The sequence below is a fragment of the Mastomys coucha genome, unplaced genomic scaffold, assembly GCF_008632895.1.
Source record: "Mastomys coucha isolate ucsf_1 unplaced genomic scaffold, UCSF_Mcou_1 pScaffold1, whole genome shotgun sequence".
Taxonomy (NCBI): Eukaryota; Metazoa; Chordata; class Mammalia; order Rodentia; family Muridae; genus Mastomys; species Mastomys coucha.
Window position 1 is genome coordinate 30,002,297 of NW_022196891.1, and position 25,480 is coordinate 30,027,776.

The 25,480-nt window shown below is 51.6% G+C and overlaps 1 protein-coding gene across 1 annotated transcript in view; it reads right to left on the reverse strand.

Moving 5' to 3' along the window:
- Positions 1-19,781, reverse strand: part of Sox13 (SRY-box transcription factor 13) — a 45,627-nt gene extending 25,846 nt beyond the window's left edge. Inside the window, exon 1 of the mRNA XM_031382781.1 lies at positions 19,230-19,781. The gene's annotated coding sequence lies outside the window, so the exon portion shown is untranslated. The remainder of the gene's footprint in view (positions 1-19,229) is intronic.
- Positions 19,782-25,480: the final 5,699 nt, after the last annotated feature.

The following is a 25,480-nucleotide window of genomic DNA, read 5'->3' on the forward strand; positions in this document are numbered from 1 at the left end:
TTCCGTTTCCGTGATAAAGGAACGCCTATCGGCCAGGGTAAGGATAGGTGTATTTAGAATGTAGTGAGGGATTATACTGGTTTAGTAGACCAGTGGTTGGAGGTTCTCCCTTTCAAAATCCATGACTTACTACTAGCTGAGTAGTCATCTAGATTTCTAGTAGCAGGCATGACTGCCTCTCTTGTTGAGCCATCTTAAATCTCACTAAAGAACTGTTGGTAACCACTAAGGTACTGTGCCACTACTGCTCCCTCTTGAGGCTCTCGCGCTATGCGGGTGGTTGCTGTGGTGCACAGGCATCTTAGACTGTTTGGAAGTTTGCATGGTGCCTCCCTGCTACCATGGACGTCTCCGGGCGGAAGCTTTCTGGTTAAATCTAACTTGTATCCTCTGGGCCCTGTATCCAAAGCCAAACCCTCTTCTATTAAGAAGAGGCCAATTTGTTAACTCTTTAATCCTGCCACTTCCTTTGTCTTTCAATGTGACAATATGAACACACATGGACACACACACACATACTGTGGGGTTATGTAAAATGAGGTAATATAGACAAAGTTCCTAACCAGTTGACAGTGGTGACCCTTACCACAGCAATTGGGTAGATCAGGAGGCTTGAGGGCAGGAATGAGGAGCTGCCCACCTTTACAGGTCGGAGTGTCCACCTGTGGTGGAGCTCACACCACCTTCTTGCAAGCAGGCTGGAAGGCTTTCAAGTTACTGTATATAAAGCACTCAGCACAGGTCTGCAGAAGACAGAGTGGAACTTAGTACTTTAGTGTTGGATGGATGGATGGATGGATGGATGGATGGATGGATGGATGGATGAACAAACGAACTGGATGAAGTGTACATCTCTGGCCCAGAGCTTTAGCCTCAAGCAGGATATGTTCTGAAGGCACTCCTTAAGCATTTAAACACCAACCTGCCTGCCTCATGTGACCCTATCCTGTTCCATGGTTGGGAACTGTCCACAGTATCCTGAGTCCCTGCAGGCTAGGGAATGGGTTCTGATCCTTTTCCTAATTCCTTTCACTCTCCTGCCTGCAGCCGTCCCACTGCATGGCAAAGAGATGCGTCAGCAATCAAGGCGGTAAGCCCTTCAAAAAAGGAAGAAAAGTCAGTTGATGCTAGCCACCAAAAAAGCCTGGCCACCAAGAAAGCCAAGGCACTGTGAACGGGAAGGTTGTCATGCCAACAGTCAGAGAGGGCCACCTATCGAAGCTGCTGTGAGTTGTGAGGGCTTCCAGGGGGACACAGGCTTCAGCCTCCCCAGCTAGAGCACAAAGTAGGTGGCCAGCAGCACTCAGTCATCAACCCTGGCACAAGCAACCCACTCCAGTCTGTTTCTCCCCCACTGCCTCTTCCCCATCCCAGGAGCTCATGGGATACCACCCATGCCTCAAGTAAATCTGTGAATATTCATGTGGGGAGATGCATGTGTATGTGTGTGTAAATGTATGTTTTCACGTGGGTACGTGTGTGTGTGGGGGGGGTTTTCTCTGTGTAGCCCTGGCTGTCCTGGAACTCACTCTGTAGACCAGGCTGGCCTCGAACTCAGAAATCCGCCTGCCTCTGCCTCCCAAGTGCTGGGATTGAAGGCGTGCGCCACTACGCCCCATTCCTCAGCTGTTGTTAGCTTTAATTTTATAGGTAGTGTTTACTTTTGGCCTGATTTTAAAGGCTCGGGGAAGCAAGGAGGAGACTGCCACCATCTCTAATCATTGAGGTTCCATCTAAATTCATTCAACAAGTCACCCAAAGTGGCCAGCGATCCCTGCAGTCTGCCCCAGCTACCCAGGCTCTGCTTCAACCACTGACACTCTTTGGAAAATGAGGCAAAGGGGTAGGATGACCAGTGAGCAAGGGAGGGATCCTGAGGCCGCACCAAGAAGGTAAGACAATTGCAGTGCTGACATCCAAAACATTTTTTAAAACCCTGAGTATTAGGCAATCAGGCAAGTTTGCAGCTCCGGTGAGAGGTGGAGTCACACTGGTATGGAGGCTGAGGACCTCCAACCATAGCTAGCTTTCCTGGAGTGTTTACTTCATGCCCGGCATAATTCACATTGTTTTTACTCCCATTAACTTCCTTATTCTTCAGAGGAATTCTTTGAGGTGGGCACCAGTTGTTAAGGAGAAGCTGGCGCTGAGGAGATCTGAGCCCAGGCAGCCTCTCAAGCAGGAAACAGGAACTGACTAACAATGTGGAGTGTCAGCTTCAGCTCTGTCATGTCATTCATCAGCCCTGTGAAACAGTTCCTATCAATCATCTCTCCTACTGATGAGACACCAGATAGGAGACAGAAGTCACAGCCAATGGCAACTCAGAGACTGGGCCCAGAGACCGGCTGACGGTCCTCTAAAGCCCATTGGCTACTGAGGAGAGCTACCACTTGGAGCCCAAACCAGCCCCATTCCTATGGGGCCCCAGCACTGCTCCTCAGCTCAGGGAGGCTCACAGCAAGCTTGCCAGGAAAGGTTCCCAGGCCATGGAGCCCCAGATCAGTACAAGTGAGGAGTTCTGTGACCTGCTCACAGCTCTTGCAGGGTCAAGGAACAAGCCCCAAATTGTACCCACACTATCTTCCTGGCGAATGAGGGGCATCTTGAAACAGGCTGTCAGCCAAGCAAGCACCAGGAAGGCTGTCTCCACACTGTCCACCCACCCAGAGCCGGAGTTATACAGACATGCACAGCAATACACGGCGTATTTTAAAGGGCACCGGGGATTTGAAATCAAGGCGTCCTCTTCTTAGCCACTGAGGCATCTTCCCAGCCCTCAGAGGATGCTTTCTGGGTTTGATGTTTTTTTAAAGATGGAGGTGAGTATCACCTAGGATGGGGAATATAAAGTGAGGCTGTTCTGGGAGAGAGCATGGTGGCTCCTCGGAATTCCCATCCGATCCCGCAATCCCTTCCAGGTATGCACAGCCCCAAGACAAGAGCCGAAAGCAAGCTCTTCCTCTAGAGCAACACTGACAACCAAAAGGCGGAAGCGAACCAGAAATACGCAGTTTATAGATCCAACGGATTCTCGGCCTTAGGAAGGAAGGAAATGACACACTGCAGCTTGAATGCACCATGAAACACGCTTAAGTGAAAAAAGCCACACATGGAAAGGACAATCATTGTACGCTGTCACTTGAGGGGGGACTCAGAATGCAGGGGCCAAAGGGACGGGGTGGGGGCATAACGGAGAATTCCATGAACAGCCGTTTCAGGGTAGATGACCTGTTCAGGGGAGGGGCCGGGGGGGGGGGGTTGATGGTTGCTGTATAACAATGCGACGGCAGAGAACTACAATTTTATAAATGGTGTATCGGTAACATTGATGCTATATATATTTTAACATAATTTTTATGCTTTGTAGAGACAAGGCCTTAATCTGTAGTCCAGATTGGCATTATAAAGCCATATTAATCCTCCTGCCTCAGCTTCTCAAGTGCTGGGATTACTCACCCTGCCTCTTTATAGCCTGTGTTGAGGCCCTGGGTTCCATACCTAGTACCCCTTCCCATATACACTCATGTGCTCACTATCGGTTAAGAACCTGCTAATAAACCGTACTTCACACACCTTTAATCCACATATAGACCCGCGACAAGAGCTCCACAGACTGGTGACTAGCCTCTGACACAATGCCAGAAGGGCAGAAGGCTGCTCAGAAGGCCTTAATTAAAGTCACTAATTGAAGAGTCTAGAAATGGCCAGAGCCAGACAGTGCGCGGGCGCCCAGCTCTGCCATCCAGGTCTCTCCCTGCTGTCTCCGAGAAAGATTAAAGGCTTCTACCTGCAACACAGACACAGGTGTGCTTAGACTCTCCGGCTGGGAGGTAGGAAGCTGCCTGCCTGCCCTGGAAACCCCTTCCTCACAGGGCACCCTTTTGGAAGCTGGTCCCCTCATTTCTAGACGGCTCCATTGTGGGCTCGCTGCACACGCTGGGCTGTGAAAAAAGATTACCTCCGGGTGCCCCACTGTCTACAGAGGACACAGGACAGTGAAGTGACACTGCAGCTGCCCTGTGCGGAGGAGCCACTGGGGAGGACAGGCCGCTACTGTCCCAATTTTCAGGTAATAATCCACTTGAGGTCATGGACACCAGCTTCCGTCGGCCACCCGGGCATCCTTTTCCTCCTCAACAAATCACAAGCTGGCCCCGAAGTCCCACTAGCCCTGAGGGCCATCTGAAGTTTCATTTTCTGATTTTTTTTTTTTAATCTAGTATTTTACTGGCAAAAACCAACGTCCATCCCCTCCTGGCTAAGAACACATCTAAGAGTTTGCTATGTCCACAGTCTGTATTCTCTAGCTTGATTAAAGTGCAGGCCCTTCCGATGGCAGTCCACCCAATGACCCTGGGGACTTCCTATGCCGACTGGAAGGCCACCAACACCTTCATCCATCCCTGTTTGATGAAAGAGAGAGATGACAACCCCGGGGGCATTTCTTATCCATCAGAGCCGCTGAAGCTTCTCCCCGTGGCTTCCCTCCCCCAACAGTCTGCAGACCTGACCCAGGGGAGGGCAGGGGGTCAATGAAGGGGTCACTGGAAAATCCAGGCTCTGCACTTAGGAAGAATTTAACCCTCTTCCTCCCGGCTCAGGACTGTCCACCCTAACAGCCCTGACTAGTGAGCATTCTGAGTGTTTGGAGAGAGCCTGCCTAGATGTGAGCCCTCTCCGGATGCAATTCTGGCCATACCTCTCAAGGTCTTCTTCAAGCCTCATGGCTTTCCCCTTCCACACAAAAGTAGTCAAAAGACCCTTCCCTGTCTGAGACAGGGTGGGGGAGGAGCTCGGCACACTTATTTTCTGTCCAAGCACTTGATACATCAAATGATTTACACAGGCCTATGCACTCCCAGTCATCCGGACACCCCGAGTTCAGAGGCATGGAGCCCATCACCCAGACATTTGCACCAAGAGTCAGTTATTACTTCTCCCAATGATTAGACTATAGGTGAGGGGGCTCTAGCCTTGGGTGCAAAGGCGGGGAAGGGGTAGGTGAAGATAGCCGGCTAAGGCTCTAACTTCCACCAGAAGCAGGCCGCACAGGGAAGGGAGGACTCAGCAGGCACACAGGCACAGCCATCTACTGGGTGATCACAAAGGGCTCCCGCTCGCCATTTTAACATTGTCTTGTCATCTACAAAACCAATTACAAGCAATTTACAAAAACAAAACACGGCAACAACATCCAGGTCGTTTTAAGAAAGCTTATGATTTTGTGTCTGTTCCCATTCACAGCTATCCTCAGTGGCATGCGGCCCCGGGACATCCCTGAAATCTCTAACAGGGATGGTTTGCGAGCCAGACACACTTCACAGACAAGGAAATCGAGACTGAGGGGAGCGCGATGCAATCTCAGGTCAGTTCGACTCCAAATCCCAAACCACAGACCAGGACCTCTTCGGAGAGAACACTTCTTATTGACTCTCCAGGCCCCAGTTGCTAATCTGTGGAACCTGCACGTAGCAGGGACAGTGACCCAGCAAGACTTCTCCCTGCAGCCATGGTCTGAGGAGGAAGCGGTCTCTTGCAGCATCCAGCATCAGGAGCCGCACCCCAGCCCAGCTGGAGATGCCTAGGATAGCAGGTCTCACCTTGGTGGCTTTGGGTGAAATGGTCATTGATAACACAGTGGGCACTGAAGCCAGTAACAGCAGCAAAACCGGATAAAGATCTCTCTAGACCAGGCTCCACGGTGGGCATGTTTTACATTCGCCTGTTGATGAACCCTCCCCATGATTGCCCTGTAGCCAGCAGCAATTCAAAGAAGCACTTGGACAGGGTGAATAGTGCATCTGCTTCCTGCATCTAAAGGATGGGAAGCTGAAGATGGCACTGTAGATGCAATGTCTGTGCCCACCATCCCTTCAGAGGTACTCCTCTCTCACTAGACCGTCCAGAGAGCATGATCAGGATATGGGGGCAGCATCCTGTCAGGGCCCAGGATAGTTCCATCCCTGCCCAAGTTCTATCCCACAAGCCTCGGTGGCCAGCCAGCTCCACACTCGCCACAGATGAGGAGTGAGAACACAGATGTCCCTTCGCAGAATCCTTTCATCTTTTGTTACTCCCTTCTCTACTGTGAGAGGATTCTGCTCTGAGCACAGCTTCCAGGCTGGCAGCCACGCGGCCTCAGCTTCGGAAGACTGCCTGCTTTTCCGAACCACTCAAAAAAGTGTTAACAGTTTCCTTTTTCTCCTGTCTCTGTTGTAAGCAAGATTTCTCCGGCTCTTTGGGGTTCTTTATTTTTCCTCTAAAGGCACCCTCCCTGCCGCGTGTTTGCACGTCCACTATGTGGTTAGCTGACATCCATGATGGCTTAACTTGTCGCATGGCACTTCCCTTCCCTCCTTCATTCTCCTCCCCTGAGCCAAAAGCCACAGCTTACCTACCCAGAGCTTTTCCTTTTAAAACCTAATAAATTTATCCAAGAAAGAGAGAGAAATCCATTCCAATACTTGCCAGAAATCATAGTTCAGGCATCTCACTCCGCCTCACTGTCCAGGAACACTGGTATGAGAAATGGGCCTGGCTGTAGCCCCCCTCCCCGCCCCCAATGTTGTCAGGTCCCACAGAGCAGTCTCCAGAGAGAGCTGAGCATGGCTGCCTTGTCTCCCACCACACTCAATCATCCCTACAGAATGAGGTCTTGATTATGTTTAATTAATGATTAAAGTTTCTAGGAATGTCATTCATTTCAAAATATGCATCAAACCAGGCAGGGTATGGCAGCACACACCTGTTCTGAAAGCCCTCAAGAGGTGGAGGCAGAAGGGTCAGGAGCTCGTGGCCATCCTCAACCACACAGCTCAAAAGCAGTCCGGGTTACCCGAGACCCTGTCTCAAAAATGCTGGCCACCACCAGTCTCGAAACCCTGTCTCCAAAAACCAAAAAATAAAAAAAATAAATAAAAAAAAATGCTGGCCACCAAATCATTGCCTTCTAAAAAGGACAGCCTGAAATACCATCTGCCCAGTCGTCAGAGAGCCCGCGCACACACAGGAGTCTTAAGCAAGGTGGTGACACCCCAAAACCCTTGGGCACCATGGGTTGGGCAGATGGGTAGAGCAACATGGAAGCCGCTAGCCTGAGCCCACACCCTTGAGCCTTGGCAAGTAAAGGCAAGGTCCTCCCTCACCAGCCATTCAGCACAATGGGAAGGCAGCAACAATGGCTTCAAATGGAAAGGGAAAGAACAGAGACTGCTGGGAATTTTCCTAGGACAATGAGAGACACTTCAGCCTGAATGAACCAGCCACCCATTCTCAAAGTTCTCTGAAACACCCTCTGTTTCCCCATTGTTAACGAAGTCCCGAGATTGTGGCCCGGGTCCAACGTTTGGCTGAACCAGGTGGGCTCCGTCTAAGTGTAGTCTACAATTCTGCCCTGTTTCTGTTTGAGGCTCGCTCCTGAGTCACTGGGCAGACTGGTCCCCACAGTACCTGGCCCAACAGTGTCCCACATATGCTGATATGAAGGGCACAGGACCGGGGAAGCTATGGAGCCTGGGCACGGTGAGCTGAGTCTGTCTTTTTGTGACCCCCTGGCAGGAGCCTTGAGCTCTGAGAAAGACGATTCTCAGTCCTGAGAAGACAAACAACTGGCCTTAGAGGCCACCAGCTGTCCCTAGAAACAACAATGGGCTACCTCACAGGTAGAAAGCATGTCCAGGCTCCTGCTGCCGAACAACTAAACACCCTGTGTTTAACAAAAAGTGAACCTGACCTTCAACAACCATCAAGTGGCACCATGCTTGGGATGCAGCTGACACACAAGAGGTCACCACTCTTCCAAACCAAAGCCATGAGCAGTCCTAGGGATCAGACTCGACCTTTGTTTCCTGAGCTGAGGTTCCCCACCATGGGTACGGTTTCTAGGAGTGAGCTTGAGGAGATTGCCTATAGTCAGTGCTGAACATCGGGGAGAACAATGAGGAAATGAGGGGGAGAGTTTGCTTACCTGAGAGAGAGGTGGGGGGCTTGCCTCCAGGAGTGGGGATCAGTTATGTGTCCTGGGAACCATGGAGAGAAGCTGGGAAGAAGGGGTACCCCGGATGGCAGCCCTACTCTCTCCATCCTGGACCCCCACATGACAGTCTGCACACACACAGCCCAGGAGCCCACAGACCTCTATCTGCAGCCCGATCTTGCAGCCACTGAGTGAAATTCCACCAGCTCAGCACATTGCAAAGACGGGGTGTTTTGCCCCGTGCGCCATTCTTTCCACGGGGGGGGCGGCCATCTTGCCTGCTCCCCCTCTTCTGGAGCACTCTTACATGATTGCCCTCCTTTTCCTTATAGGGGTCTTTCCAGGGTGCTCAAGAAAACACTTTAGGTCTGGTCAACATCACAGTCCAAGCTCCATTTGACAAACAGAAAGCTGACCATCCAAGGTCCCTCAGGCACGGTGCAGGGTAGGAGCTGCCAGTCCTGCTTCCCAGCCTCTCGTGCCTCTCTATCTCCCGACACAGGCCAGGCTCAAGCTAGCCTGTGGTGAAACTGGCGCCTCCTGCATAGCCCAAGACACCATCGTCAATCACAACTGTTGATCCCTTCCTCCTTCCTGTCTAGCCCGGCCATGTCCAAGTGGGGAACAGAATGTGCTTGGCTGGAGACCCGGATGCAATAAATTGCTATTAACAGACTCAGTCTGAAAAACAAAACCATGGGCCTCTTCCGTTCTGCTCCTCAGAGAAAGGCTCCCTTAGGCCAGTCACTTCCAGAGAAACCGGTTCCTGCTGGCTTACCTCTGCCTCTGGCTCTCCCTTCTCGTAGCTACCCCTCACCACGAAGTCTTCCTTCATTAAGTGCAAGTTGGGCCAAGGAATCCCGTAAGTTTGCTCCTTGTCACTCTGCTTTATGCCACATTTATTGAGTATCTGTTGAGTACAGTCTGAAGGTGCCACCCACCCTGAGAAGCACCCACCCTGAGAAAAAAGTGAGCTATACACCCAAGTGTCTGCACGCAGGCTGTAAATTCTATGTACTGTCTGTACTCAAACTACATTAAATATATATGGACAAGGTCCTGTGGAATGACCAGGGACCTGTTGTTCCTTTCTCTTGCCTGTCTGTGCGGTCAGAGTTCCTACAAAGCCATCTTCACCACCTTGCTGTGCGTCCCAGCCCTGTGTCCCAGTGCTCGTCGCCCTCAAAGCAACTCCCGCTCGTTGGTCTCTGTCGACCTTGAGGACACCTAAGAAACATGACGCGGTGGGGGGAGGAAGAAAGAAAGGCTATATATTCACACTGGACCATCCTGGTGGCAAGTGACCAAGGCAAGGACAGAAGAGTGGCCCGTGCTGAGCACATGTCCTTCCAGATGGCTGTTAGGATGATGGATGGACAGCCTGCCCTCATGGGTGGGCAACTTTAGGTCTCAGGTCCTGCCTGGGTTTGCTGGGGGCTGCTCTGGGCTCTTTCCCACTGGGATGGAGTCCCTGAAGCCCAGGCCTTCCAAAGTAAACCTCCAAGAGGCCAGGTGACAGGCCTAAGACACACATGCCCACAAACACCAGGATGTCCACAGTCCCATCCCCCATCCCCAACACATACAACTATCAGGGGAGATGCTGGGGGAGGGAGGCTCCTCCCTAGTAAGAGAGGCATAGGAGCAGCTCTAGGCAGCCCCAAGCAGAGCGAGATGTCTGGTGATGCCCCTTCATGAGTGCAGGCTTCCCCATTCAGTCCTGCACGCACAGTGGCAGAGTCCTTACAGAGCCAGGGGTCCTGGAGCTCCCAGCCTCACCCAAGCACGCAGGCCATGACAGCCTGGCCAGCAGCTCTAGAAAGCCAAGGAAGACACAGACCACGGTTCCCTTTTACAGACCTCGCAGATCTGCGCCGCAAGCCTATCTTAGGGAGCACCCTCACCCATCGGGCACTAGATGCCTGTCCATGCTCCCTCCCCATCCCCACACAAACCCCATGTGGGGTTTCGAGCCTCCCCACAGGTGAGCCATCAGAGCAGGAGGCAGACAGTACTATTATCACCCCATTTTACAGATGAGGAAATAAGACTTGGTCTGGCTGCAGAGGCTTCCCGGCTGCTGGCACTGTCCCCAGTCCCTACAACAAAGCCAGCAGTAAAGGGTTATCACGAAGGTCTCTCATGAATGACTATCAAGGAGGAGAGGGTGTTGTCACACTTAGCTACTCCAGCCCTAAGCACCCCCACCCCTACCCCATGGATTCCTTGGGATCCCCCACTCCTGTACTCACTACACCCTGTCCTCTGCCAAGCTCCAGGCTCTCTCTCTCCTCCTGTTCCTCTTGGGCTCGCTGCCCCAACAAGGCAAACCTCACACCCATAGAGACCTCTGGGCTATGGGATTAGAAGAGGTAGGTCCCCTGCCTCCTGGGGTGTACCTGCATGATCTGTTCCAAGCAAGCATAAACACAGGCCGAAACACAGCACCTCAGCTGACCTGGTCACTGGACTCTGGGCAGGCAGGGAGGAAGGGAGGGGGCGGGGTGCCCCCTGAGATGGGAAGACTGGAACAAGAGGCCCTTTGTGTCAGCAGCTCCTGAGACACCTGTTCTCTCCTGCCTTTGGTGGCCTCCCTCCCCCAGCCTCTGAGCAGCCTTGTTTATTCAGCAGTGCTGGCACTGGCGGCTTCACTCCCGCACGGGGCTCCACAGCCCCGGCCAGCACCTGCCTGGTTCTGGCAGCCCAGAGGTTCCAACACTGTTATTGGGTTTGGGCGAGCAGCACAAACATTTCACGCCAGCTTGGCTAGCAATGCTGCCCCTGGGCTGCCTGGGAGAGAGTGGACTAGGCATCCAGTCACCTGGTGCCCAAGCTCTGCTAGAAAGGAAGGCAGCTCCTTCCAGCCCCTATGCATATGACACACAGTAAAGGGTAGCCCCAACCTGGCCTAAGTTCCTCTTAACATCATTCTTTGGATCAATGAGGCCCCAGCTGGCTTCCAGGTGAAGGCCTTAGGGTGTAACCTTTAAAGCTACCACCACCTCCTGTGCCTAGACTGGTTCTATCTGACTGGACACAGTCACCTTCTTAAAAGCCGTGGCACAGTGGCTCTCTCCCCATGAAGGAGGACATGGATGGGTGAGTTTTGATGATGGGTGAAGACAGGAAGGCTCTGGTGCCAAGATCCGTGTGCTGAGACCACGTGGGCAAAGCAAGACCCCTCCTCACTTCTCATTCTCCTTCCATTGCGCTGGGGCCCCATCCAACCACGCCTAGCCAATCAGCCTTGACTTGGATGGACACCAGGAGTCTACTCCTGCGGACCACTCAGTCCGAAGTTCATGGTCCCTCTAAACTGCCAAGGGTACCTACCACACTTGACCAAAAGCCCTCCCTTTGACTCTGCTCTCCTACAGTTTTACATCAGGAAACTGAAATACAGGAAATAAGAATGCATACAGCTATACAATCACTCGGGAGGCAGAGGCAGGCAGATCTCTGTGAGTTCAAGGCCAGCCCTGGTCTACAGGGTGAGTTCCAGGACTACACAGAGAAAGCCTGTCTCAAACAAAACAGAACAAAGAAACAAAAAAGCCAAATAGCCAAAACTCCCTCTCCAATCTGAGGTGGCACACTGAAGAACGCTGATCTAAAACTAGGCAAACCTAAAGGCGAGCTGTGGCTCAGCAGCGAAGCGTGCTTCCTGCCAAGCCTGATCATCTGAGTCCCCAGTCCCTGGATCCATCATGGCGGATGCCGGTGGAAAGAACTGACTCCTGAAAGCTGTCCTCTGACGTAGGGATGTGTGCGCACACGGGAAGGTACCACATGAAAGTCACAGTGTTGCCAGTTTAAAAACTGGTGTGACACATCCTGATCCAGCCTCAACTGGTTGAGCCAGTCCGTCAGCAGGGGGCCTGCTTGGTGGGAGACAAAAGCTACGTGGCCTTTGTTTCAAGCTGTTGTCTTCAGGCTCTGGGTGAAGAAGCTGGCCATACTGGAAGTTCACTATCTTGACTATCTAGCCACGGCCCCTCTCTTCATCTGCCTACCTGGGAATCTAGATAAGGCCCGGAAGCAGCCGATTGCAACAGGGTCAAGTGTACAGTCGTGCAGACCACACACTGCAAAACTCCCGTGCACCAAGCACCGCTCACCTTGAGTTAGGCACTCGTTTCAACAGTCCTCGGGCAGACAGCAGTCAATCCATGCCTTGTGTCTCAACATACCGAAGAGAAAGCACTTCTGCACACCAAGATACGACACAGAGCCCTTCCCTCTGTTCCCAGGCCCCTGTGCCCCATGGGGGTGAGCAGAAGGGGAGAGTACTATTGGCTAGGGAACATACTGAGCCTACAGAAAAGATCTCTCTCCTACTATCTCTACTGAGGTCCTGCTGGGCTCCACAAGGCTGTCTTATAGGCTCTTCCACCAGTCCCTCATAGGGCCTAATATCTTCCTACCACCATCACCCATCACCTTACCCTTAGTGAGAGACAGAACCTGAGGCTCCATGACTGTGAAACTGCATCTGCAGAAGACAGGGGCAGAGAAGCAAGAGGTTGCCTGCTAACTGCCCCCCACCTCACCTCCCCGCAGTAAGCAGGTGAAACCCCAACTGGACCTCCCTCTACCTCGACTCCCCAAGGGCTCTGTTCTGGTCCGTCCCCCCACCCCCACCCCCAGTCACTCTTCCCTTCTCTTGGGGATACTGCTCTGATGTCCTCAAGATCTCCCTGGAGCTCTCAGATGTCCCACCTGGCACAGACCCTATGATTATATATAGACCTCCCTACTCACCCCACTGGGTGGGGGGCAGGCAAGGGACCCCCTTGGTGCTTTCAAAGGTTCCTGGTCCTGTCCCACCCAACACCCCGCCTGCTCCCAGGGCCCCACTGTACCTGCACACAGGCTTCCTGCCAGCCTCTTATCCTTCCTTCCCCACCCCACCCCACCCTACCCTACCCCACCCCTCAAGACACAGGCTGAGAACCTAGGCCTCCCTGGGTTGGTAGAATCACTTCAGACTCCTGCAGCAGAGTTCAGAGGTGGGAGGGGTGGTTTGGCCCACAGAAAACTTGCAAGATCCCTCTGGTCTAGCCAAACTGCACCAAGGCCAAAGCTATAGGGCTGGTAAGTCCCTGACTACACTTGGGTCAGTACGGTTGAGCGTTTCAGGGCCCCCTGGGCTGTTACAAAGTGGTCTGTCCTGTAATGGACACCGGCCTGGCAGTACCCAACTCCTCGAGGTCTCCCATGGAAACGTCCATTCCTTTCTGTCTCACCAGCAAATCGTGATAGATCTTAAATCCTTTCACTCTGATAAAACAAAAAAGGTAACTACACTTCTAATACTACTTCTAGACACTAAGAATGACTGAGTATGTGGCTCTCAGGGCTATGCCTAGCATGGTCAATCCAGACACTGGGGTCCTTCCCCAGCACAGAGAAAAATAAAACGAACCACAACTTAAAAAAAAAGAAGTCAGCAATGGCCGCTGGCCTCGGAAGGGTCACCGGGATACTGGGGCTGCCCGCTCTCCCTGCGGTGCCTCGAGCCTATCGGGGCAAAGGGAGCCCCCACGTCAGCTGCTCCCTCCATTTGTCACACCTGGACCCCAAGGCACCTGCCTGGACCTAACTCCGCGCAGGCGCCGACCCCTCGTCCTTTCGAGGGGCGGGGCGGCCCACAGGAACCGGTTCTCCGCCCGGCCGGTTCCGCAGGCAGGAGGCGGGGTGCTAGGAGGACAGGCCGGCCGCCTTGGGGCGGGTCCCCAGGGAGCCAGGCCTGGCGGGGACTCCAGACCCAAACACCAGGGGCCGGGCGCCAGCGGAGCGCCCCGGACTGCCCCTTCCCTTTCTTCTCTCAAGCCAGAACACTGAAACCTTACCTAGGACCTGTCCCCACAAAGCACGGGGGAGGGGCAACGTAGAGGGAGACCAATGCTCCTTTCCAATCCCGGCCCCATCCCCACGGACAGTTTACCGGACTTCCTGCTAAGGCCAGTGGAAGTAGGATGTTGGTTTCTAAGAAAGTGGGATGTTGGTTTCTATCTGTGGTTCCAAATTCCAGGTTTGCAGCTTCCCAGAGACCAAAAGGGCCTAGCTAGATAATGTTACTTAGGAAAAAGGCAACAGATATTGTCCCCACCTCTTCCTAATCTTGTAACCCGTAAGCCTCTGCCCCTTCAGGATCTGAAACTCCTCTTCTAGCTGGTCTGGTCCCAGGTGTATCAGTGGGTACCAGGCCACACACGACACAGCTTCAGCTGTGGCTGGCTCTTGGATGGAAGCGGGGAAACCAGCCACTTCCTCCCCTTGCAGCTTACAGGTCTGATCACAATCTAGTAACTTCTCCGGGACTTGGAGTCCTTGACAGCATCACAGCCTGACAGTCTTGGGGACCCCCCAAGCCAACCCAAAGCTGCCAAGCCGTAAAGGCAGAGAGGTCTTCTTAATGGTGAAAAAGCCTCCTAGCAAGCTTAGGTCATGAAGGCCGGGATTCTGGAGGAGCAGAGTCTCCGGTCTCCTTGGCATGGAGCAGGGACATGTAGGATGCATCAGCATTTTAAGAAAACATGGGGATACACATCCCCTTCAGGGACAGGGGCAGACGGTGGAGGTGGCCTTGCTCAAATGGTAAATAATGAATCTCTAAGGTAGGTTCTTTGGGAGCACGTAGGTCACCAGAGAAGGGCCAGCATTCAAGATCATGCCTGCTGTCTTTGCATCAGGGAGGTTGTAGGTGCCAGCTCTGACAGCAACCCTCAGGAAGGGGACTAGCAAAGGGTAGGAAGGGCAAGTTCAGGCAGAAGTAGGCCCTCCTAAGCAAAAGGAAAATAGTTCCCATTCAAGGGGCCAGCCCTCCCTGCACAGAGGCCTTTGCAAACACAGAGCTTCACCCATCAACATCCTGAGGAGAGAGGTGCAAGACAGCGGTGTGGAATCCTTTTACCATGGCATCAGCTTCTGAAAGCATCCCTATGGTAGCCCAAGAAACGCCACCCCAAACCTCCACAGAAAACCTTAGTGCCTGAGCCAGCAGCAGCAGCCCTCAAGGGCAAGAACCCTGGGTCTCCAGGAGGGCCCAGTGTAGCCCAGGGACCTCAGCAGCTCTAAGAGGCAGATCTCTGGGCCATTGTCTCACCTCATAGATCAGAAACAGAACATCTGCTGTACTTAAGTCCTTCCCATTGATACACAGTTCCCAAATCTGTTTGTTTTCTTTATTTCTTTCTTTCTTTTTTTTAGCAAAAAGACCATATCGGGCTACTTCCCACCTGGAAGTACAGCTGCAGGGTGGACCTGAGGTTGGAAATGTCTCTTCACAATTCCTGGTCCTGGTGCTTCTGAATTAAACACACACACACACACACACACACACACACACACACACCTTCCCTCTGGTTTCTCCTGAACCCCACATATTCCATGCTTCCCTCCCTACAAATAAGTCTCCACCTGGACATATAGGTTGTTTTTTTTTTAAGTGAAGGCCATCTCTTTCTTTGACCTCCACACAAATGCAGTTTCACAGGTCCCTACCACTAACACACAAACACCAAATAAATAAGTGTGATTAAAATTTATCCAAAAAAAAAAAACCCTACATGTACACATCTAATTATATGCACCAAGTTGTATCATACATGTATTAGTGTGTATACATATATCAGCTTTTTCTCTACTTTCTCCAGGTTCTAAAGTGTTCTGTTAAAAGTATTTTGAGGGTTGGGGCATAGTCGTGTGTGCCCATGTACTAAATTTACAAAGGACAAAATAAACTACAAGGAAAAAGACAATCTTTCCTCCCTTGGCCATCATTTCCTGCCCTGGGGCAATCAGGATCAGTTTCTTTGGTATCAAATCATCTTTAAAAATCATAAATCACTCTACTCTCCAATGGCTTCCTGCGGAGCTGATAGTAAAATGCGGCCCACCCCACTCCACCCCTACCCCCAGTCACTCTGCCAGGTGCCACAAGCCAGGCTCTGACCCTCCTGATCCTACGGGCTCTTTTCCAACCACAACGCTGCATACTTGGTTCTGACCTGGGAGTAGGAGAGCATTTGCTGGTGCCTCAGCCAGGGATGCTCCTCTTCCCAGCTGTGTGCAGCTGGATCCTTCGGTCTCCAGGCCTATCCTGAGTATTTCCCAGGGCAGGCTTCACTGGCCTCCCAACAAGCCCAGTGCCCTATGTATGCTCTATCTCCCCGCATGGGGTATGTCTTCTCATGATCTGGTACTCTCTTGACGGGACCCCCATTAGAAAGCAACCTCTCTACAGGTAGGCAATCCACCTGTCCACCTACTATTGCACGGTCTAGCCCAGGCCTGGCAGATAATTGGCATATTCCTTCCACAAGTTTCTGAGCGAAGCAGATGCTTTAAACGGCTCTGGTTTTCATCTGCAAATCCCCTACTTGCAGGACCTCCCCAACACCAAGTTTTCCCACACTGGTCACCCTCCCCTGAATGTCTGGTAAGGGTCAGAAGGTCAGGGAAGGAAGAAAGGGATGCCTCTGGATCTCCCCTCCCTGGGCTAGGCAGCAATAAAGACAAGAACCTGTGTCTACCCCTACATTCCCAGAAGCCTCTCCAGCTGTCACTGTAAAGCTTCGCCTCTCATTTATCTAAGTCTCAGATGCAGCATGCTTGGCAGCCAGGCTAGCTAGAAAAGGTTCTCAAGTGAGCCCCAGCAACAGGAAACAGATACTACCTGGGGAACAGAACCCTCTAGGGCAGGCAGTCCGCCTGTCCCACCTGACTTCCCAAGCCCCAGACACCTGGGATCCTCTTAGTGGAAATCCATCCCGTCCCAGAGACACAAATGCACATCCAATCCTGAGTCGGCAGCACAGACCGGGGTGTCCAGGGAATACCCTTTTGAAGACATTTCCTTCCTGGGGCTGTTTCCAGGGAGAATGCTACATGGTGTGAAGATTAATTTTTAAGAGGGAAGGAGGGAGTCTTGCACAAAAACTGTGGGGGAAGGGAAAGGGAAGAAGGAAGAAAAGAAAATACTCAGAAAAGAAAATACTCAAGAAGGTTGAAGCAGATGAATAACGAGAAGGTAAGTTTGGTTAGGATCAAAATCCAGAAGAGGCAGGAAGGACAATGAGGTCACTTCCTCCGCATAAGTGACAACCAACTAAAACTGATCAAATGGACACAATCCCAAAGAGTTCTTCTGGGCTCTATACCAGGCCATTTAAATTATAGTGGCCAAGGCTGGGCACACCCCTCTGTGGTAGTCACTTCCCCAGTAAGAACTAAGCCCGGGGCTTGGTAATACTGTTATTACAATAAGGATATCAGCTAGCTGGGCATGTTGCCTTTAATCCCAGCACTTAGGAGACAGAGGCAGAAGGACGTGAGTTCGAGGCCAGCCTGGTCTACAAGTAGTAGAGCAGCTAGAGCTACACAGAGACCCTGTATTGAAAAACATACTAAGAGTAACAGCAATAATAAATGTACTTATGATTAATAATAAGAAACACCAGCTAGCTTCCCGAATGCACACACTGAATACAGTACCTAGGATTTCCTGCACGTTGAGCTAGAGCTCCTCCACTAAGTTACATTCCGACACCAACAGCTAAGAGTTGCCGAGCATTTACTTTGTACCGCACAGCGTTGAGATTGCATTTAGACTTTTCATCCTTAAGACCACCCCCACGAGGTGGATACTGTCAGAATCTAACCTCATTTTACAGATTAAGTAACCCGAACGAGGGAGTTGGGTCAAACTGCCTCCAGTGGCACCACCAGCGGCTGTACAGCTGTAAAACTCCAGCTTAGAGCTTCCTGGTTCTAACTACAAGGCTATCGGGCATTGCGTGGTACAGGCCTTCCAAACCAGTATCCTTAAAAAAAAAAAAAAAAATCAACATACGCCAGTTTCGATGCACAGATCCGCTCTTTTCTTAATCTGAGAAAGTATGGACGATGTTTGGACATCGCGAGGATCAAGCGACCCATCTCAGTCAGGAACAAGACCCAAGTGTGCTGAATCTAGCACCCAGAGGGGGGCTTCCTACCGCATCAAACAGGGTCTCTGGGAACCTTACTCGGAGTGGCAGCATCTCGGACTGCCTTAGGTCAGACCCCTCCGCCAGCGCCAGCGCGGAGGCGCCGGGCCCGGAAATTCCCACAGAACTAAAGCAAACTTCCCAGGAAAACTCCTCGGTTTCCTCTAAGCCCTTGTCACGGAGATGCTGCCAAGAGCGCCAGCTGCTGGGGACCCTCCCAGGCCGGAGCCGCCGCTGGAGCGCCCGGGGTCCTCCCGGAAGATCCAGGGCTGAAGTTCAAAATTCACGTCCAGCCCAGGCTGAACCCCCGGCCTCGCCAAGGACTCCGGGACAGCTCCCACTCGCGGGTGCCTCTCCCTCCCCGCCTGCTTCCAGTAATGAGGCACCTCCTGCCAGGACACGTAGGCTGGCTGCGGGGAGATCCCGCGGGCGACCCTAGAGCTCCTGGGGACTCTGAGCAGCCGCAGCCGGCGCGTGCACACACACGCACACACAAACACACTCCCGTGAGTGTGTGTTTACGTACCGAACGTGGGGTGGGAAAACAATGGCGAACCGCTGGGACTACGCGACCACCACCACCACCACCCCATCCCATCAGCCCTGTGCTCAATTTATTTCTACCGTGAAAGGGGGCTGAAAGGTACTCCTCCGACACAACACCGTGGGACCAAAGGTGGCAATGGGGCAGGCTGGAGTGGAGAGAAGACAAGAGCAGCAACGGCTGAAAAACGGGAGGCGGCGCCCGGCTGGTCCGCGGGGAATGAACCGGAGCCGTGGGAAGGGCGCGCGCTGGACCCGGGCTGCCCATGCACCCCGGGCCGGAGCTCGGCGTTGCGTGTACCCGAGCCCCACGTGGGGCTCGCACGGGGACACCTAAGCTCAGGCTGGGACTGCTTAAACTGGACGCGTTGGTCAGGCTGGGGAGAAAGACAGGGCCGGCGGGTCTGAAAGGGCGAGCGGGTAGAGGACCCCCGAAGCTCGGCTCGCGTGGAGCGCGCGCACGCCACCCCCCAACGGCCTGCAGCCACTGCCCTCCGAAAGGACGCGGGATCGGCGCAGCGCCACCGGCCGGCGTTGTAAAGGGTCTGATAGGATCGGCTCCTCCTGGCAGAAAAAAAAAAAAAAAAAAAAAAACTTTGCCCAAGATGGAAAGTCGCGCGGAAGAGACCAGCGTGTCCCTAGGAACGCGGGGGCGCGCGTGTCAAACTTCGCGAGGCTGGGGGTGATGGGCGCGCGGCGCGGAGGGGCGCACTTACTAATCGGTCGGGCGCTGGCCCGGGGTCGCAACTCCGCGCTCCGGCTCCTGCTCAGTGCGTCCCGGCGGCCGGCAGCCTGGCCTTCCCGCTCACATGCCCCGGCAAGGCGGCGGGCAGCGGGCCGGGGCGACGCGGCGCGGCCGGGCGGAGGCACGCCCCCCGCCGTGGGCTGGAAGCGCTCAGGACCCGGGGCCCGCCGGGCTCCTCTGGCCACGGTCGCGGGCGCCGAGCTGAGGACCGGTCGGGCGGCGCCCTTCGCCGAGCCAGGCCGCTCGGCACTCTGCCCTCTGCCCCCGGCTGGCCGCCGCCGCGCTCCCTTCCGCAGTCCGGCTCCGGGACTCCCGGCCGCTGCGCCGGCCAGGCCGGCGGGCAGTGCGCTCTGCCCCTCCGCGCAGCTCTGAGCCCGCTGGGTCCAAAGCCAGGGCCTCCGAAGCTGAGCGCGCCGCCCCGGCCTTCGACCTCCGCCGGCCGCTTCGGAGCTCGGCTTCCAGGAGCCGCGCTCCGTACACTTCAGTTCCCAGGCGGGACTGGAGCAGGGCGCTCGCCGCTCGCTTCTGCGAGAGCCACTCCGACAGCCTCGGAGGAGAAAGAGGGAGGGAGGGCGCGAGCGGGCGGGGGAGGAGGGAGGGTGTGGAGATGGAGGAGGGAGGGACGGAGCTTCCTCCTCCTCCTCCCAGCAGCTGGTCCAGCCAGGCCTCAACAGCTGGAGACCTGTGCTGAGAAGGGGACACCAGAGGTTCTCCAGAGTGAGGCCTGTGGACATGGAGTGACCACTGGGCAGAGAAAATAGGAGGAAGAAGGTGAATTCTGCCGACTCCCTAGACCCAAGTTTGAGAATTGCTACAGGGAATCTTCATTCCTTTTAACAAGCCCTCAGAAGTTGTTTGTCCAGTTCACAGCCTCCTCCAAACAGAGACCCTGGATTGAACTTTATTTTTCTCACTGCTAAGGCAGGCTGGCCTCAAACTCACAGAAACCAGCTTGGCTCTGCCTCCAGGGTGCTAGGATTGAGAGGGTCTGCTCCACCTGGGCCAGTTTTGGACTTAGTTTTTAAAAATTCCACTAGAGAGCTGCCCTCGGAGGTAGGAGTGGCTCGTGCCTATAATACCAATACTTGGGAAGCTGAGGCAGGTGGATCTCAGATTGAAATCAGCCTGAAGGGGAGAAGAGACCTGCTTAGACCTGTTCTAATCTCTGACAGCTTCCTAAAGTCTCCGACCACTCCCTAGCCCTGTACGTTTTAGAATCTCTCCAACAAGTCATTTCCTCCTGCCCCATTTAGGAAGGAGAAGGTGTGTTGGAAGAATGAATTGTCCTCATTCAGCCCATCTATAGAATGTCTACACCAGACCTGACCCAAGCAGATGCCAGGGATCACCAAGATGAATGACACGGTGGCAGCTCTTCCTGGATTCCCACGTTGTAAAAGAATGGATGGACTCCGGTTCTAGAAAGTGCTAGAGCCATAGGGTCTACCAAGGAGACCGGGAGCAGAGGGGACAGGTATCATCTTCAATACCATCAGTCTGGTATCATCTTCTCAGGAAATCTTTCTTGAGAATCAAAACATAGCCGGGAGCTCCATCCATGGGCTCTGAGAACCCCACAGGTCATTTTCCTGTCTACAACATGAGATGGTAAACTCGTCAGGACGGGGAGAGATATGCCTCTTGTTCATGGCTAGATCCCTGTGTCTAGATGGGACTTGGCAAAGAGCAGGCCCTTAATACATTCTTGTTTATCAGTTGGCTGATTAAGAGAAAGGGGTTCTAAGCAGGGCTCTGAGGAAATCAGTCTAGCTGAGGTGTGGAGGCAGGCCAGTGAGGAGCTTCAGGGGGATGAAGGCCTGAGCTAAGGTAGGGCTAGGGGTATGGGAAAGCAGATAGGAAAAGTCAACAGTAACTATTGGGGGTGTGGTTTTAGGGTGACTGGATGGGAACATTTCAGAAGCCAGTAGAGAATTATCCAAGTTCCACCCTCTTTCCCTCCTCCCAGACAATATGTCTGTGCATCCAGACCTTGTGGTTTCCCTCTGGCCCCTGGTCAGCTTTGGTGGTGCACTTCTCTGTGGGCCCCTCCCTGTCCCTGCCATTAGCTACAGCAGATGGAGACAAACAAGGATGGAGTTTGAACTGGGTGTGGAGTTACTCTCCTTTAACCCTAGCCTCAGGAAGCAGAGGCAGGTAGATCTCTATGAGTTGGAAGCAGCCTCGTCTACACAATGAGACGCTGTCATCATCAACAACAACAACATAAGACAAAATAAAAGCCCTAGCAGCAACAGGGAGCTGAGAGGTATAGGTTCCTGTCTCCAGCATTCCCCGCCTGACAGTTCATTTCTAACACAGCCCTCCCCAGTCACTGCCACCAAATTAAGCTAGGAAGTATCTGCTGCTGACATGGTACCGTTTCCCCATAAAATGTCTGGTGCCACTTTGCTCACTCTGTGGCACCAGTACCCTTGACATCGTTCTAGACATGGGGGGAAAAATCAAGTTCAAGTTAGAGGCAGTAAATGAAGGGAGGAAACTAATGGAAGAGATGCTAGGTCTTTCTTGTGACCACACCATCAAATGTATACTTCAATATCAAGTGTATACCTTGTAATACTCTGCATCCCCACACTCCACAATATTCTCCAACCTCGCAGTTTGTTCTTTCTCTTCACCGTCTTCCTTGTTTGTGTCCTTCCTCTGCACTTGTCTCCAGGTGCATGTTTTTCTCTGAGATGCTCTCTCATGCTCCATTTTCCTGCCTGTCTCCCTTCTATCCTAAGATGAAAAAAATATATATTTTGAGACAAGGGCCCATAGAGCCTAGGTTATCCCCAAACTCTATAGGCTGAACTTGAATTTCTGGTACTCCCGCCTCTGCCTCCCAAGAGCTGAGATGATAAGAGTGCATAGCATGTGGAAGGTTTGTGTGGGGCTGGGGATGGAAACTAGGATCCTCCTGCATACTGGGGTGGCACTCTACCAACGGAGCCACACCTCCAGTCCCCCAAGATGAAATTTTATCTGTTTTCAAAATGTTGAGTACTGTTATTGGGTCCAAACTCAAACACCAGGGCAATCCAGATGACAAAAATGTATTGTAATCAAGCCACTACTGACAAGGGAGCTGAACTGTGACCCTGAGCCACAATGTTACAGAGCTTTTAAGCCTGAAAACCACAAATATCTGAGCCGAGTTACAGTTACATTTTTCCACCAATCAGGATTTAGGGATGGAGTTTTCCTTATGTGGTTGGTCTATGTCAACTAATACAGAATGTAGGTTTTACAGTTCAACCAATTAAGTCCATTTTGTTCTTTTTATAGTTAGGTGCAATCGTTATGTTTTGGGGAGCAGAAGATGAATAATGGAAAATGGTCAGCTATTGGAAAGTCCTCATCTCCCTTAGGGCCTGAGAACTTTAACTTAGTTTCACTGTATGATTAAAGTGGATTCTGAAAACAAAATGGCAGTGCTTACGATAAGTTCCTTTCAGTCATTCCTGATAATAACTATGTACCAATGACTCATCTAACCTCTCCACATCATGTGTGAGTAAACTATTTAGGAGCTCTTGTGTGCTAGGCAAGCAAAAGTTGCTTAACTGTATTCCTTTTTTTTTTTTTTATTTGTTTTTAATTTTGAGACAAAGTCACACTAAGTTACCCAGGCTGACCTTGAACTCATGACTCTTTTCCCTCATAACCAGAGTAACTAGAATTACTAACTCCTCCTAGGCCAATCTCTCAATCCCACCCCCCATACACACACACACACACACACACACACACACACACATTTCCTAGGCCACACACACACATACAACCACCACCATCACAGACCTGTTCTCTTTTTTCTATCTCAACTGTATTCGGGTTATCTACAGTCACAGAAGTTATGGAATGTATCTATATATTAAGGGAAATTATTGGAATGACTTACAGTTTGCAGTCCAACTAACCAACAATGGGCAGCTGTGAATAGGAAGTCCAAGAATCTAGTAGTTGCTCAGTCCCACAAGGCTAGTTGTTTCAGCTGGTCTTCTATATAAGCTGGACTCCTGAAGAAGTAGGTTCCAACAGATGTGCTGGCAAGTAAGTGCAAGCAGATGAAGAAAAAAATGAACCCTTCGTTGTTTTAAATTGTTCTTATGTAGGCTTCCAGCAGAAGATATGGCCCAGGGTAAGAGTGTGTACAGCCACACTTGGATTTGGAAGTTCCTCTATCCCAGGTTGGCCTTAAACTCAAATGTGCTTGCCTCTGTCTTCTGGGATTAAAGGCGTGGACTCCATTTCCCGAGCCTAAGCTTTTCATGGCCACTATCCCTCACCATCTGGATCAAAAGTATGTGTCATTCCTTGTCAAGATCTGGATCACAGGTATGCCCTCCACTTCTGGATTATAGTTCATTCCAGATGTAGTCAAGTTGACAACCAGGAATAGCCATCACACCAACTAATGGTACCACAGTCTACTCAGGGATTCAAGGCAAATATGTAACCAAATATGTAATCCTGCCTTCTTCCCATCTAACAGATGAGCAGCATTGTTCTTCCTCCAAAAACCTATCCTAGCCCATCCATTTCTCTGTTGTCGCCTTTCTGTTCTAGCCAGGATAGACCAGCAGTCTCTCTCGTTCTGAGGCCACCCACTTACCTCCACAGGACTTTGATATTTGTCCCAGAAGATAACACTTAAAACCAGTAAGTAGCTGGGCAGTGGTGGCGCACGCCTTTAATCCCAGCCACTTGGAAGGCAGAGGCAGGTGGATTTCTGAGTTCAAGGCCAGCCTGGTCTACAAAGTGAGTTACAGGACAGCCAGGGCTACACAGAGAAACCCTGTCTACAAACAAACAAACAAACAAACAAACAAAAAAACAGTAAGTAACTTCATTGTTTGCTTCAGTAAGTTTTTGAAAATAATTTACTGGAAAATAGACTATAAAAAAGTCACCTTTTTTGATAATTGTTTTACTAGGAAAACTGACTTAATCTCCCCTTGTAGTGCCTTCTCTTCTTCTTCCTTCCTTCCTTCCTTCCTTCCTTTCTTTCTTTTTTCCTTTCTCTCTTTACTTCTTTATTTTTGAGACAGGATCTCTCTATGGACTCCTGGAGTTTGCTATATAGACCAGACTGGCCCCAAACTTTCAGAGATCTTCCTGCCTCTATCTCCCAAATGATGGGACCAAAGATGTGTACCACTATAACCAACTCTCTTTGTGTCTTTTAATCCTAACTAGTTATACCTCAATGTATGCTTAATCTCAACCAGAGGGCCATATGGGAAGATGATAAATGACTAACTTCAAACCCTAGACATTTCTTCTCATCAGAACTTCCTCAAACTTCATTCTTTATAGAGCAGGCTCCTTGTCATCATCTGATATAACCAAAAGCTTTATCATCCTCCCCCAAGTTCCCTGAAATAACAACTCCGGGAATGAATTATTATGAATAATTGCCTAGGCCAAAAGCTAGGGCTTGTTGTTCTCTGCCTAGCTCATAACTTAATTGCCCATTTATTCTATTCTATGAGTGTCATGTGGTTGGTTACCTGGTCCTCAGTTTCATATGACTGTCTCCTCCAGTGTTCTCAAGCAAATCTTCATGCCTGACTATTTCCCCAAATCCTATCTCTCTGTGTCAGATGTCCCACCTTCTAATCCTGCCTCAGCTCATTGGCCATAAGCTTTTTATTGACAGGTGAACTTCCATGCATTGCACAAGAGATTATCTGTACATCTCACCATTAGTCTAATAAAAGGCTCTTTTTCTTACAATTATTTTGGTGGCACTTCTGGGATGGTGTCCCATATTGGGTGCCAAATATTGTAGGATTATTGGGGGCAGTTCTTGCTGTACCTTTTGCTCTCAAATATCTACAGGGTGTTTCTGCTCCACTCTAACCTGTATAGCTCCTGAATAAACAACACAGAAACATCAGATTTTATTAACAAGCTGTTGGCACTATGTTGGGAATGTTCTGAGCTATTCTAACACAGCTAGGCTACTAATAATCAAATGATCCATTACTTGCCATCTACATATAGTTCTGTTTCATATGTGTCCTCAGGGCAAGCTTCTCTTGGCCATGTGCTCATGGTCCATCCTCATGGTTCATCTTCTTGGTCCATCCTTATGGTTCACCCTCATGGTCCAACCTGCTTCATGGTGACCTCCTTCTTCCTCTCTTTGGCCCTTCTCTATATGCTCCCTACATGAGATCCCCTCATTTGATCCAAAGTTCCCCCTTCCAT